The following is a 13,743-nucleotide window of genomic DNA, read 5'->3' on the forward strand; positions in this document are numbered from 1 at the left end:
GAGGGTTTACTCTGTGCCAGGCACCAGGCATGGTCTCATAAAGCTCACCGTATGGTAAGCACGGCCATACAGTTGGGAAACTGAGGCACAGAATGCTGAGGTCACAAGAAAGACCGCCAGAGGGAAGCCCTGAGCACTGCAGAAAGGAGTCCTCAAGCGTGCTGTGCCTCACACACCTCCAGCAGCCCAAGTCCAGTGCTAAGCCGCCAGCAGTCACGCACATCGCCCAGGGGGTCTGCGGTGGCATTCCGGCAGGAACAGTGAGTGGAAGGCACCTAAAAGCTGGAAGACTGGTGACTGGCAGACTCTCCCAGGTGGACAAGAACCCACTGACCCCGCACCACCTCACTGGCCCCATCCACACCCACCTTCATTGCCTGGCACGCAGAGAGACTCCATTCATGGAATCAATCTCAATCAAGTCTCTGGCTTGAACCACCACATGCTCCTCCATCCACGGCCACAGGTGCCTCCCAGGCTGGGCACAGAGCAGTGCCCAGTAGATGTCTGTTGCTACTGCCCCTAGTAGTAGAGGTAAAATCCTCTTTCTGAAGTCCAATTATAGGCTTCTTGTTGTGCCATTGGATATCACCTACCCATAGACATTGTTTCCCTAACTCCTTTTTTTTTTTTTCCTATTGTAACCAATGTTTTAAAGTAATATAACCATTTGGGAGTGTCTGGGTAGCTCAGTCAGCTAAGTGTCCGACTTCGGCTCAGGTCATGATATCGTGGTTCATGAGTTCGAGCCCCAAGTCAGGCTCTGAGCTGTCAGCAGAGCCTGCTTCGGATTCTGTGTCTCCCTCTCTCTCTCTGCCCCTCCCCACCCTCTCAAAAATAAATAAGCATTGTTTTAAAAATTGTTTTAGGGGCGCCTGGGGGGCTCAGCCAATTAAGTATCCGACTCTTGGTTTCGGCTCAGGTCACGGTCTTGCAGTACCTAAGTTCGAGCCCTGCGACGGGCTCTGCTCTGATGGTGCAGAGCCTGCTTGGGATTCTCTCTCTCTCTCTCTCTCTCTCTCTCTCTCTCTGTGCCCCTCCCCTGCTCACTCTCCCACTCAAAATAAATACATAAGCTTAAATTTTTTTTGTTTTTAAAATAATATAACTATTTGGCTGCATTCAGCAAATTCCTGGTGTGGAAGGGCCGGGCGGGCTTCACCAGGGGCTCTGGGCCACCTTTCTAGGGCTGCTCCTGCTGGTGGTGGGACTAAGGACCATGTTCCTCGGGCAGCCATTTCCCATATAGCCTTTAGAGGGCCCAATGCTCTAATCACAGCAACCTCCGTACCCCATATGTCCACCTAGGGACGCACAGAGAAAGGATTTCAGGGGCTACAAAGCCAGGTCAGCGCTGCAGTGACACAGACCCTCAGGCCCTGTGTGCGGCCAGCAGCAGCACCCTTCCCAAATGGGCCCATTTTCCTGACAAGGAACTGAGGCGCCAGGAGAAGGGACCTGGGCGTGTCCCATGGCCACTAGGAGCCTGCTTCCTCATCTGTGACCAGAGGGCAAATAGGAGGCCTGGCAGAGCCAATCCCAGGACAGCACTCCTCACAGGACCAGCACGTGCAAGCTCACGAGGAGGGTGGGCATCTGGTCATGATTCACCCTCTGATAATTATTTAATTAATGAGTGACTGGTAACCGTTTGTTGCATACGTCTCTCCTGCCTAGCCTTGAGCTCTACACGGGCAGGGCCTGGATAAACTTGGTTTGGGTGCCAAGCACACAGTGAGCCCACGGTCAACGCATGTGCTTCTGTGCCTGACGCGCAGTGAGTCAGCAAGGGCGCCAGGACGGAGTTGGGGGGGGGGGGGTCCTGCACCAGGGGGAGGGGCCGCCTGCCCAAGAGCGAATCCCTGGGCCCCTGCTTCTCCTGGCCTCACCCCCGAGGCTCAAGGACAAGAACAAAAGGCACAAAGCCGTGAGTCAGACAGAGAGGAATACACGCCTGGAGGAAGGAAGCTGTGTGTGGCTGCACGCACCCCACGCCTGAGGTCTCTCCACGCCTGCGGTCTCAGACCTCAGACGGTGGGACCCAAACCACTCCTTCCAGATGCGCAGAGGGGAAGTCACAACCAGCCAGGGCTCTCTGAACACGCCTGCATCTGCCTCCCCTCTATACCCCCCAAGGCACCCTCTCCACCTACCAGACCCTTCATCCAAACAGCTTCGGGGTCCCTACGCTGCAAGACCGTAAACCTTGTGATGACATTTATGATTCAGTCACGGTTAAGAAATTAAAACAATTTAAATTAATAAACGTTAATTACACCTATTGATTACGGAGCCTTTGCTGCGCCCAGCGCTGTGTTAAAGAATGCATAAATGTCATTCATAAATACACATAATGTAATTTAGCTGGGGAAGTATTATTATCACTCCCCAATTTACAACTAATGATTCTGAGGCATAAAGAACCAAAGTAACCATCCTAAGGGCATTTGGCTAGTAGCTACTAGAGCAAGCTCTGACCTGCCCGGCCATACTGTTGACGTAAGGGGAGCCCTCGTGGAACTCATACCATAGATGAGAATCAACCACAACCACTGGAGGCGGAGCCTGGAGGAGGGACCCCCCCACCCCCACCCAGCCCTGCCTTGGGCGGGACCCAGGGAAGGGTGTTCCCAGCTTCAGGGGGTTAGTCTGTGGGGTCCTGCAAGGCCTTTCAGAGTCCTGGAAGCCGACCTAGAGAGTGTCTCATCCAACCCCTTCCTTGCACCATGGGGGAAACTGAGGCTCAGAGTGGCAGCTAGCCGGAGCTCCCATCCACAGGACTGGAGTCTCAGAGACCACACAGGGGACTCGGGAAAAGGGAAGGAGAGCAAAGAGGCTCTGCCCCTAATCTCACAGGAAGTCTGCTGGGCCCCACCCTGGGGGGCTCCAGGCCAGACAGGCAGCCCAGCCCCCACACTGCAGGGCAAGCCCCAGAAGCGGCGTTCTGTCTCCCGGCTTCTGCCCCCGGCTCAACAGGAAAACAGGAAAGCTGAGCCTCGAGGCCCCCGCTCCAGCCTGACGTGGGTTGGAGGCTTGTCTCCCAGGAGCAGGCGGGACTCTCGGGTCACCGAGAAAGTAACCCTTCTGCTTAAGAGAGGGGGCCCCGCCTCCAGCCACAAAGAAATGAAGTTTCTGTCCAGCTCCCTGTGTTCACCCACCCAGCTCAAGGCATCTCCCAGCCTCGTCACCCTCCTGGAGAGATGGGATCACCATGTTTTAGAGAAAGGGGCGGGGACCGAGGCCCAGAGAGAAGTCCCTTGCCCAAAGTCCCACAGGGGCCAGGGCTATGCTGAGCTGAGCCAGGAGGGCCGTCCCGCGGCCAGGCTGGGCAGTGACCCCCCTCCCCGATTCCCAGCAGCCTTAAATAGGGGAGAGGGGGCGTGAGGGGAGTGTACCGCTGCCTTTTTTAATCCACCACAACACCTCGCTGTCTGCGTGTGGACAGGCCGGGGCTGTCTCCTCAGACACAGGCCTATCTGTAAGGCCGGCACAGGGCCGCTTCTCTCCCACGGACGGCTTTGTTTGTTTACTCGGGTTTTCAAAATTATAACCTTTCCAGCCCCACCCGGGCCAGCCACGCCCTCCCTGACCAGTCGGTGCCGCCTGGGGCTGGCCATGGGGACAGGGATGGAGGGGGCCTTGCGCAAGGGTCAGGGCCCTACATTCCCGTCCCAGTTCTGCGGCCTCTGACACCCTAGGTATGTCCTCTGCTCTTTCTGGGCTGCAATTTACTCCATAACGAAACGGCAGGGGGTTGGTTAAGATGACTGCAAAGGGTCCTTCCTGGCTAGGAGGAAGAAGGGTCTAGGCCAGAAAAAGAACAGCAGACACTGCCCACCCATCAGCAAGCTTGAAATCCAGGCCGAAGTGAGGCTGTGGCCCAAGTAGCCAGGAGTAAAGCTGAGGTAAACCTTCCCTTCTAGCCCAGCGGGTCCCCCCCCCCCACTCCCAAAATCTTGTTGTCTTTTCTCCCTGCCCCCCACCCCCCCCACACCAGGGAACATTTCCAAAAAAATAAACAAAAACACAAAAACAAAAAGTGAAACAGAAGTACAATTGTCAGCTCACTCCCCCTCTGGATGTCGGAATCACCCCCGAAATCCCTGGCAGGCCAGGGCAGATGACAGCTCGCCCCAACCCACCCCCGACTCCGCTAAAATGGAGCTGCCATTTTACCTAGCACCTTCCATGTGCCAGAACAACAGCTTCCCAGAATCTTCACATCCCAGAAGCAGGGCTCACCTTCCCGTTTTATAGACAGCTGAGGCACCAAGGGAGAGAGCAACTTGCCCAAGGCCACAGGGCTCACGGTGGCAGAAGCCAGCTGCCTCCCAGTCAAGACCAGACATGCTGCCTCTTGAGCTGGGCTGACCAAGTGGTTTAAACCAACATGCACTTTGGAAAACATAAAGATCCTCTATCTTTGTAACGGAAACCACATCACATCCAGCTTGATGGAAACTTCGGGGCTGGCACGAGTCCCATGAGATCGGGGCTCATGTCACTGCTTCGTCCCCACCACCGGGCTCGGGTCCCGCATAAGACAGCTTCCAGAGACGGCTCTTCCTTCCAGAGCAAGATGGCATCAGGCAATAAATATCACACCTTCCCCTTCAATGCAGCCATGGCCTACAGGCTCCAAGAGGTCAGAGCTAGAAGGGCACTATTGTCCTAGTGACCCATTACACAGATAGGCAAAGCGAGGCCAGAGGGGAAGAAGGACCTGCCAGAGGTCCAGCACTGAGGCCCTCACCTCCCAGTCTGCACCCGTAAATGGCTGCTAGCAGGTAGGGGGATGAAAGGCAGGTGGAGCACAACAGCGTGAGAAGTTTCCTGCCCAAGGGACTCTTCTAGAAGATTCTGGCTTAACAAACTTGGCTGGACGCAAACAGCTCTGTTCAGCATGAGGCGGCTGGACAGCTGTTACAGTTGGCTTGGCCACAGATCAGTGGGTGGGAAAGCGGGCTTCACACTTTGCAAACCACAATGGATTCTTCCTCTGCTCCTTCTGGGAGCCCAGTTACCCACTGGAGCCCACACCCTGCACTTTGGATCACACCGCGAGGAGGGACAGTCCTGGCCAATGTCCTACCGTGGACCATACACACAGTAATGACTAATGCCAACAGGAGCCAATGCTTTCTTAAACACAAAGACTTCTACCCACGTTACCCCATCGATCCCTCACAACCTCGCAGGTCTGGGCTCTGGTTGCACCCACTTCACAGATAAGGAACCTGCAGCCCAGCGAAGGGAAGACACCTGACAAATAACAGGGTAGTTGAGACAGGATCTCAAAACCAGGCCCCTTAGAATCCAGGCCCAGCCCTTTCCCCACTGCCCTTGGAAGGCAAGAAGGTTCTCCTACTCAGAGCTGCCTAGGAAGGGCGTGAGTTTCACGTCATTGGAAGAACAGGAACAGAGACTGTAGGCCTTGAGGAAACAACCCACAGGATCCATCAACCCCACAGGGCTGACGAGAACAGAGGCCAGCTGTCCCCAGCCTTGCACATCGCCATCGCAGAGGACTGGTTACTCCATCTCCCCCAGACGCACTGTCCCCTGATGTGCCCCACTCCCATCTCACTGGTCCAGACCATCCCTCACCCTGGGCTCTCCTCCTCTCACCAACCTTCCTAACCCTCCCCAGGGCTTTAGGGACAAAGTCCCCTCCCCTCCAAGGCCGGCCCCTTGGTTCCCCCAACTTCACCTCAACCCCCCCCACCCACTAGGCCAGCCCCTCTCACACCTTCCCACAGAGGACCTGCCCCTCTAAGAACACGCCTCGCTCACCCTGCAGAGGGGCGGCCAGCCGGGAAATGCATGTAGGCCAGAGCCAGGGAAAAGCATGCGTCACCGTGTCCTTGTGCCTGGTACAGTGCCTGGCACACAGTAGGTGCTCAGTAACTGCCGACTGAAAGAATAAAAGAAAGAATGACCAAGGGCACCTGGGTGGCTCAATCAGTTAAGCGTCCAACTTCAGCTCAGGTCATAATCTCATGGTTCATGGGTTCGAGCCCCACGTCAGACTCTGTGCTGACAGCTCAGAGCCTGGAGCCTGCTTTGGATTCTGTGTCTCCCTCTCTCTCTGCCCCTCCCCTGCTCGCATTCTCTCTCTTTCTGTCTCTCAAAAATAAACCAACATTTAAAAAAAAATTTTTTTTTTATTTTTTTTTTTTTATTTTTTTTTTCAACGTTTTTTATTTATTTTTGGCACAGAGAGAGACAGAGCATGAACGGGGGAGGGGCAGAGAGAGAGGGAGACACAGAATCGGAAACAGGCTCCAGGCTCTGAGCCATCAGCCCAGAGCCTGACGCGGGGCTCGAACTCACGGACCGCGAGATCGTGACCTGGCTGAAGTCGGACGCTTAGCCGACTGCGCCACCCAGGCGCCCCTAAAAAAAAATTTTTTTTAAAGAAAAGTACGACCAAGTGCATCTGGGGCCAGAGCTTACCACACCTCTGTGGGGCCTCATAGGCACACAGGTTAGCAGGACCAGGCTTGAGAGCCGCAAGGCTAGTCCTGGACACATGTGCCCGGGCAAGGGGGCGTGTTCCCATCTTTCTGTCTGTTTACCCTCCATGCCCCGCCCAACGTCAGGCAGCGAGGACAGTGCTGTTGAATGACGTTGAATGATTCTGCTGTGTTGCCACAGCCTCTGCCTCACCATCCTCCAAGGTGTCCAGGGTCACAGGATGGTGCTCCTCATGCCAACTTCCTGGGGACGCACACAGAGGGTGAGGGTGCCTAGGGCCACAGGACCAACCTGGCACATCTCCCTCCACGAAGTGCCCCTCATCACAGTTACCATTCATTCCGTCCTCACCCCCCCACTGGCCCTGTGCTGCCCCATCCAGGGGCCATCACTCTTGGCCTCACACCCTAAGAAGACAGCACTCTCATCCTCTTTCACACAGGACACTGAGGCTCAGAGAGGGTGACTGACTTGCCCCGAAAACACCAGTCCCTCCAGTGGCAAAGCTGGGCCTCAAACCCGAGCAGTCTGACCGCAAAGCCTTGCCTGGAACCTCTCGACTCCCTGCTTCCTGCAACTTACCATCCACTCTGCCACTGGGCAGGTCCCTTCACTTCCGTAGCCCACAGGTAACGCACCTCTAATGGACAGTTCCCAGGGGGTGGAACCAGGTGCCCAGCAGAGGTGGGCACCGCCTGTTCTTCCAGTTTTAAATCTGTGAGATCAGAAGATTGCATGCATGAGCCTTTCTGTGACTCAGGCCCTAAAATTCTACCAGGAGAGGGGCGTGGCTCCATTCCACCCTCGAGGGTTTTAAAGTTAGGTATCTGCCTTCCCCTTTCCTTCAAACTCTGCCCAGCGCTGTGTAGAGAAAACCCTTCTTCCTCAGGCCGGGAAGTGAACGGGGGCGGGCAGAGGGTAAGGAAAAATTGGCTCAGGAATTTCTGCAACCGCAGGGTGATGCCTGATGCCTGCCTTGCAAGGAGACCCAGGGTGAGTGAGTCATGAGCTATGCCTGCAGAGGAGGAGGAGGCCACGCGGAGGAGAACAGGACTGGTCAGAGAGTGACTTGAGTCCCAGACTGAGTAATGTCGGGAGGGATCTATTTGTGCAACCCACGGGAGCCTCTGACACATGCTACTCTGTTCCTCTCCCAGGCCCCCTACCCCCACCGCCTGCCTCTCTTTGTGGCCTTTTCCACGTTGCCTTCCGGCCCAGTCTGGGCACCAGGAACTGTCTAGTCACTGTGCAACACGGTTTTAACAGCTAAGGCCTTAGACTCCCGAGTCGGGACCTTGCCGCTGCCTTGCTCTGCCCCACCTGTAAAATGTTGGGATAAAGCACAGAGGGTAAGGATTCAATTGAAATAATACAGGTAAAGGAAGGCCTGGCATGTAGCAAATGCTCACTTAAATGATGTCTAATCTTACAGGTACCCAGGTATCATTCAGAGCCTGATATGGCCGCTCCCTGCTCTATCAGCCACCATTTTCAGGCAGAAGACATATCAGTGGAGTCTGCATGGGCCACAGGCTGGCTGGCGAAGCACTCAAAAGCCAATGTCATTAGTCCACGTCCCCAGCTCACAGCTCCCCTCGGAGCCTACTCCCCCTGGAAAGATGCTCAGAGGTATTGGGGGCTCCGAGAAAGGAGCCTCCCTCAAAATGCCCAGATGGGTGGAAGCAGGCTGGGGGAGAGTAGGTCAAGAGGTGAATCTGCCTTCAGCAGGGAAGCTGACCAGAGCAGGAAAGGAAACAAACACAGTGACTCAGTTTGCCCCTGAAAACCAACATCTAGTCCCAGTGGAACATGGCAATATCCGGCATTAGGGGTAAGGCTAAGAAAACATCTGTTTGGATGGCCTCGGGAAGACCACTACAGCCTTTGGGAATGCTTCCAGGGAGGTTCTAAAGACCAGGGAGGGATGGTTTTTATAAACCCTTTAGTGAAAGGAGCAAGATACAAATTGAGTCACGGTCTCAGCAAGGTAGAACAATAAACACAGAAGAGAAATACTGCTAACGAGTGGAGTGCTGATGGCAGGATGGCAGCCAGTGATTCCCAGCCTCGTCTCTAAACTTCATTCCTCAGGCGGTGGGGAGGGAAGGCCACGGCCCAGTTTGGGTTTAGAAAGGTCTCTTTGGCCATGTGTATGGGAAGGATGGAGGGGTGAGGCCAGAGCTCAGGCCTGGACAATGGGAAAGGAACAGAGTCGAAGCTGGATGGAGGGGCAGGGCAGGGTCAAGGCCAACAAAAGGCTCGTTATGTAAGACTGCCACGAGAGCAGAGCAGAATCCCCAGACGCTTCACCCCCAGGGGCTGGGGGTGAAGACCTTGGCTCCGGGCAGTGGCCCAGGCGGGGCTGGGCACTGCTTCCGGCCGGCCCGGTCTCTCTGCAAAGCCCAGGGCAGCAACCAGGAAGCCACGTGCCTGGGTGAGGGGATGGCCGAAAGGGGACACCTTCCTCCCTTCGCTCCGGGGACCTACGGCCATTTCCCAAATGTGAAGAGGTAGGTTTGTAAAATCAATGTAGAAAAAGGCATTATCTGTTTTGGCTCAATAAATACACGAGATACCGTTTTTCTCATATCTGACTGTCAAAAAGGGTAATAACACTCCAAACAGAGGTACTTGGTACTGATGGGAGGAATTCCGAGTGTGTACAGCCTTTTCAGAGGCTACATGTTCATACATGAAAATGTGACCCCAGAGTTCCCTCTCTGACACGGGAACCTGGCTCAGCACGTGTGCAAGGTTTGGGCAGCACCATGAATTCTCACAAAACACTGGAAACAACCCAAATGTCCACTGATGAGGGGATGGGTAAAAAAATGGCACCCCGCACAGAAGGAAATCCACGCGTGGAAGAACGAGGCCGACTCGTGTTCTGATGTGGAAAGATGTTCACGATACAGCGAGTGAAAAAAGTCAAACCATAGAGAGATATACTTGGACCTCTTCTTTTTTTTTTTTTTTTTTTTAAGGGGGGGGGGGCAGAGAGACAGAGGGAGAGGGAGAGGATCCCAAGCAGGCTCCGTGTTCTCGGCACAGAGCCCCACGGAGGACTCGATCTCACGAACCCTGAGATCACAACCTGAGCCAAAATCAAGAGTCAGACGCTTAACAGACTGAGCCATCCAGACGCCCCAATTGGACCTCTTCTTATAAACAGAGCTAAATGCATGTGTACACACAGATGTATGTTTAGACACAGGAACACCCCGAACTCCAGCGGTTTCTCCCGAGGAGGGAGAGTGAAGGGAGGGCAGAGGGAGGGAGTGCCCATTTTCTCACCTTACACCCCTAAATCGTTGCGCGTGCATTACTTGTGCAACCAGACAGCACGGGCAGTGGTTGCCTGCGGTGCGGTCCCTCCCATTAAGGGGTACGGAGTTTCTCTCCGGGTTGATTCTCAACTTGACTGTGGCAATGGTTGCACAATTCTGTGAATATACACACACACACTACACCACTGAACTGTACACTTAAGGGGGGGGAATTGTCTGGCAGGTGAATTATGTTTCAATAAAGCGGCTATTTAAAAAAGATGTAGCAAAGGGAAAGGTGAGCTTGGCAGAAGGGAGACGCACAGGGACTGGCAAACTCCCTCAGCAGCCCTTTCGGGTAATAAATCTTAGGGCAGTTTATGTGTGTGTCGGGAGGCGGTTTGGGGCGGGAGGGAGGTTCCCTTGGCTCCCACAATTTCATCCCGGCCAAAAGAATTTCCCGAGGGGCTGAGTCCTTCAAGGCTGTTCTAGAAGCAGAACGACCCCCTAGGCACTGGCAGGATTCCTGCCAAGGGCACAGCACCCGCCCCTCCTTGTACATCCTGAGTAACAGTAAGCTCCCTCCCACACTTATTTGATCTCAGTTTGCGTGGCAAAGAACCACCTACATGGACCACCGAGACATTTCCATGCTCTCATCCCAGTCGGGTCCTCTGGGCCAGATAGAAGGTGTGGGTTGGCCTAATCCCTCACCTCTCCATGTCCTAGCTCCTTCCTAGTCGTAAGGGGGCCTCATCACTGCCCTCAGGGCTCACTCCAGATAGCCTACATCCATCTCACACATTTGCCAATGCACGAGGAACACGGAATTCAAGGTTTCTAAAAACCTGGTGGATTCTTGCATCCAAAGAACAGTATCCACCCTGATGCCCGGGACTGAACAAATCTCAGAGAAACAGGATCTAAACCACAGCTACAATTGCCCCCTTCAAACTCCAAACACCTGGCCACTCTCCTCACCCACTGGAAAGAAAGAATCTATAACAGAGAGTAAGTGACAATTCTCAATAATAATAGTAATTGTTCGCTGAGCACTTGCTATCTCCCAAAGCACTGGGCTGCTTTCTTTTTTTTTTTTTTTTTTTTTAATGTTTACTTACTTTTGAGAGAGAGAGTGGGCTCCAGCAAGCAGGGAGGAGCAGAGAGAGGAGAGAGAATCCCAAGCAGGCTCCTAACTGTCATCTCAGAGCCTGACACAGGGCTCGATCTCACAAACCGTGAGATCATGATCCGAGCCGAAATCAAGAGTCAAATGCTTAACCGACTGAGCCACCCAGGCGCCCCTGGGCTGAGTTTCTTACCAGCATTATCTCATTAAATCCTTGCAACAGTGCCCAGCAGGAAACTACTATTATAATATCCCAGTCTACAGATTAAAAAATTGAGATTAACATGCTGGCCCAAGTTCACATCAGCTAATATAATGTGGAGTCAGTGTTGGGACCCTGAGCTGGCCCAGATCTGGAGGAGATTTATGGAGAAAATTTGGGACCGTTAGGCTCTCAGAGCCAGAAGGGACTTCAGCCATCGGGTAGCCCACAGCCATCAGTTCACAGCCAGGGAAACTGAGACCCAGAGGAAGTGAGTGACTGTCTGGCTCCCAGGCCAGGGCTCTTTCCTGTACACAAGCTCCCTCATGAAAGTAGGAGGGAATCATCCTGCCACCAAGCCCACAGAGTTGCTAGTTGAGAACAAGCCCCTGCTTGCCAGCGGCTTTGAAATCCCAGGATGAAAGGTGCCGCAGCAGCAAAATGGCACTATGGACAGGAGGGTGCCTGACCTCTGCCAGGACCTGCAGGCTGGCATTCACCTGCTCACCTGCTCAGGGTGGGCACAAAACTGCAGGAGCCACTGGCCAAGCCCCAGGACCCTAACAGGCCTCGGAGTTCAAAGGCCGGTGGGAAGGGATGTTCCAAATGCAAATGCAAAGGGGTGGCCCCAGGTAGGGAGGGCTCTGGAATTTTAATTGTCAGGCAGGAACGTGCTCACTGCTCCTTGGGTGTGGTGAGGAGGGTGCATGGATCCCTGGAGGTGGCAAAGGCCAGCCTTCATCCTCTCCAAAAGGAATTTCTAGGGTGGCCTGCTTCCTTGGGAGGGGGCTAGAGGCTTTTGCCTGCTTCCAACCTCCCAACCCCCCACTTTAGGTGCTCCCTCAGGTGAGCCTGGACCAGGAATTTGAGGCATTTGAAGAGGGTTATTAATAGCACTGAAGTGTTGAGAAGACAGGGGCCAGCAGGCTGAGTGGACACAACCCTCTTCCAGTCAGCCTAGTATCCACATAACAAACCCAACCCTGTCCAGGAGAGGACACTTCACCTTTTGTGGTTGCGGTCTCCACCCGTGTAAAATGGAGGGGTGGGGGGCGCTGGCAGTTTTCAGCCCAGGAGGTAGGAAGGTGGGGGGAGAGCAAGAGCTGGGTGTGGGGGAAGGAAAAACCCCACCGAAGAAGGAGCAGGCACACCCCACCCAGGCCGGTGAGGGGCCCCAACGGGAGGTCGTGAATGGATGGACTGTTACAGAGCCCCAAGAGGCAGCCAACGACAGGGAGGGGACAGGAAGACTCCGCCCCAGGCTTTCCTCCTCCCAGAGTCCAGGCCTGTCCTATAAGGAGGCTTTTCCAGGACTTAACCCCCTGCTGGTCTGAGGCTGGAGAGGGTCTGACTCATTTCTACCTCACCCTCACCCCTGCATCCGGGCCCAGGCCTGGCACAAAGGGGAAACTCAGGCAGCAGGCCCAGCACCACAGTCACTGGACAACCCTTCCCCAGCACCTTCTTTGCTCTCAACTGTGGGGCTCTGGAGACACAGAGTTAAGGGACACCTGGTCCCTCTACTCAAGGGGTACAAGCAGGCCGACAGCTGCCGAAACTCTACAGGACTGTGGGACACATCAAGATAAATGGAGGTGGACACAGTGTTCTGGGCTCACTAGACAGGGAATGGCAAAGCCAACAAGAGGAGCAGACTCCTCCTTCCATAGGCTGCACCCATGCCCGCACCCCATATGGTCCAGCACCCCATGCACTGGTGCTTCCTCTGTGCCGGGCCCTGTACTAAGCAAGCTACATAAATTAGGCCACTTGAGTCTCTCAACAACTCACTAATAAGAAATTATTCACCCCGTTTCAGAGAGGAGAAAACTGAGGTGCCAGTCCATTAGGAGACTTCCCTAAGAACTAACGGCTGGGAAACAGATGCTGGGATTCCACCCAGGCAGCCTCACCCAGGGCGGGAGAGGTGAGCCACAAAACTGAGTTTCCCAGGCACTCTGAGATTCTCACTCTCTCTCTCCATTCTCCCGGGGATGGAGGAGGAGGAACCCAGGACCCTGCTGCAGTCCTGGGGCTTCCCCCAGGAAGCCCGGGGTCAGCTGCCCTTCTAAGAAGTGGCCACGGTGCAGTGACAGGCTGGGAGCAGGGCTGACTGCAGAAGGGGGCTGAGGAGGTTGGGCTGCGGCCTTGACCAGCCTCCCCCTGCCCCCCACCGGACACGCCTGCCAGCAAGAGCACCCTGCTTGATTGAGCCTGAGTCAAAGGGCAAGGGTCTGACCTAGCCCTTCTGGGCACCCAATCTTTCCCTAGCCCTACTCCCCAGGCGCAGTCCAGGCATTGATGGGCCTGTCCCTAGAAGCCTCAGCCACGTGTACTAGGGCTGGGGCCAGGACCAGCGGGGAACCGGGACAGTGAGGAAGATTCGGGACACGCTGGCCGACTGGGCCACAGCTCCATCAGGGTAGTATGTTGGGGGATTTGAAGCGACCGGCTCGCAGGGGGTTCCAGTAGAGGGTGGGGGGCGCCTTCCCTCGGGAGGGGGAAGGGCGAGCTCATAAGGGGGCAGGAAGAGGCGCCCGAATGTGGAGGGCACAAGCTCAGGCGCAGGACTTGGTCCCCAGCCACTCCCGCCATGTCCGGGGCCTGACTCTCAGGAGACCCCAGCCCCGGCGCGGCCGGCCGACTGGGGTGAGAGCTGGAGCTCCCCT

At 55.1% G+C, this 13,743-nt stretch overlaps 1 protein-coding gene across 1 annotated transcript in view; it reads right to left on the minus strand.

Annotated features, from left to right (window-relative positions):
• The window catches only part of NIBAN2 (niban apoptosis regulator 2), a 53,774-nt gene that overhangs the window by 39,765 nt on the left and 266 nt on the right, over nt 1–13,743 (minus strand). The window lies entirely within an intron of this gene.

Source organism: Panthera tigris, chromosome D4, assembly GCF_018350195.1.
Source record: "Panthera tigris isolate Pti1 chromosome D4, P.tigris_Pti1_mat1.1, whole genome shotgun sequence".
In the NCBI taxonomy this organism is placed as follows: domain Eukaryota; kingdom Metazoa; phylum Chordata; class Mammalia; order Carnivora; family Felidae; genus Panthera; species Panthera tigris.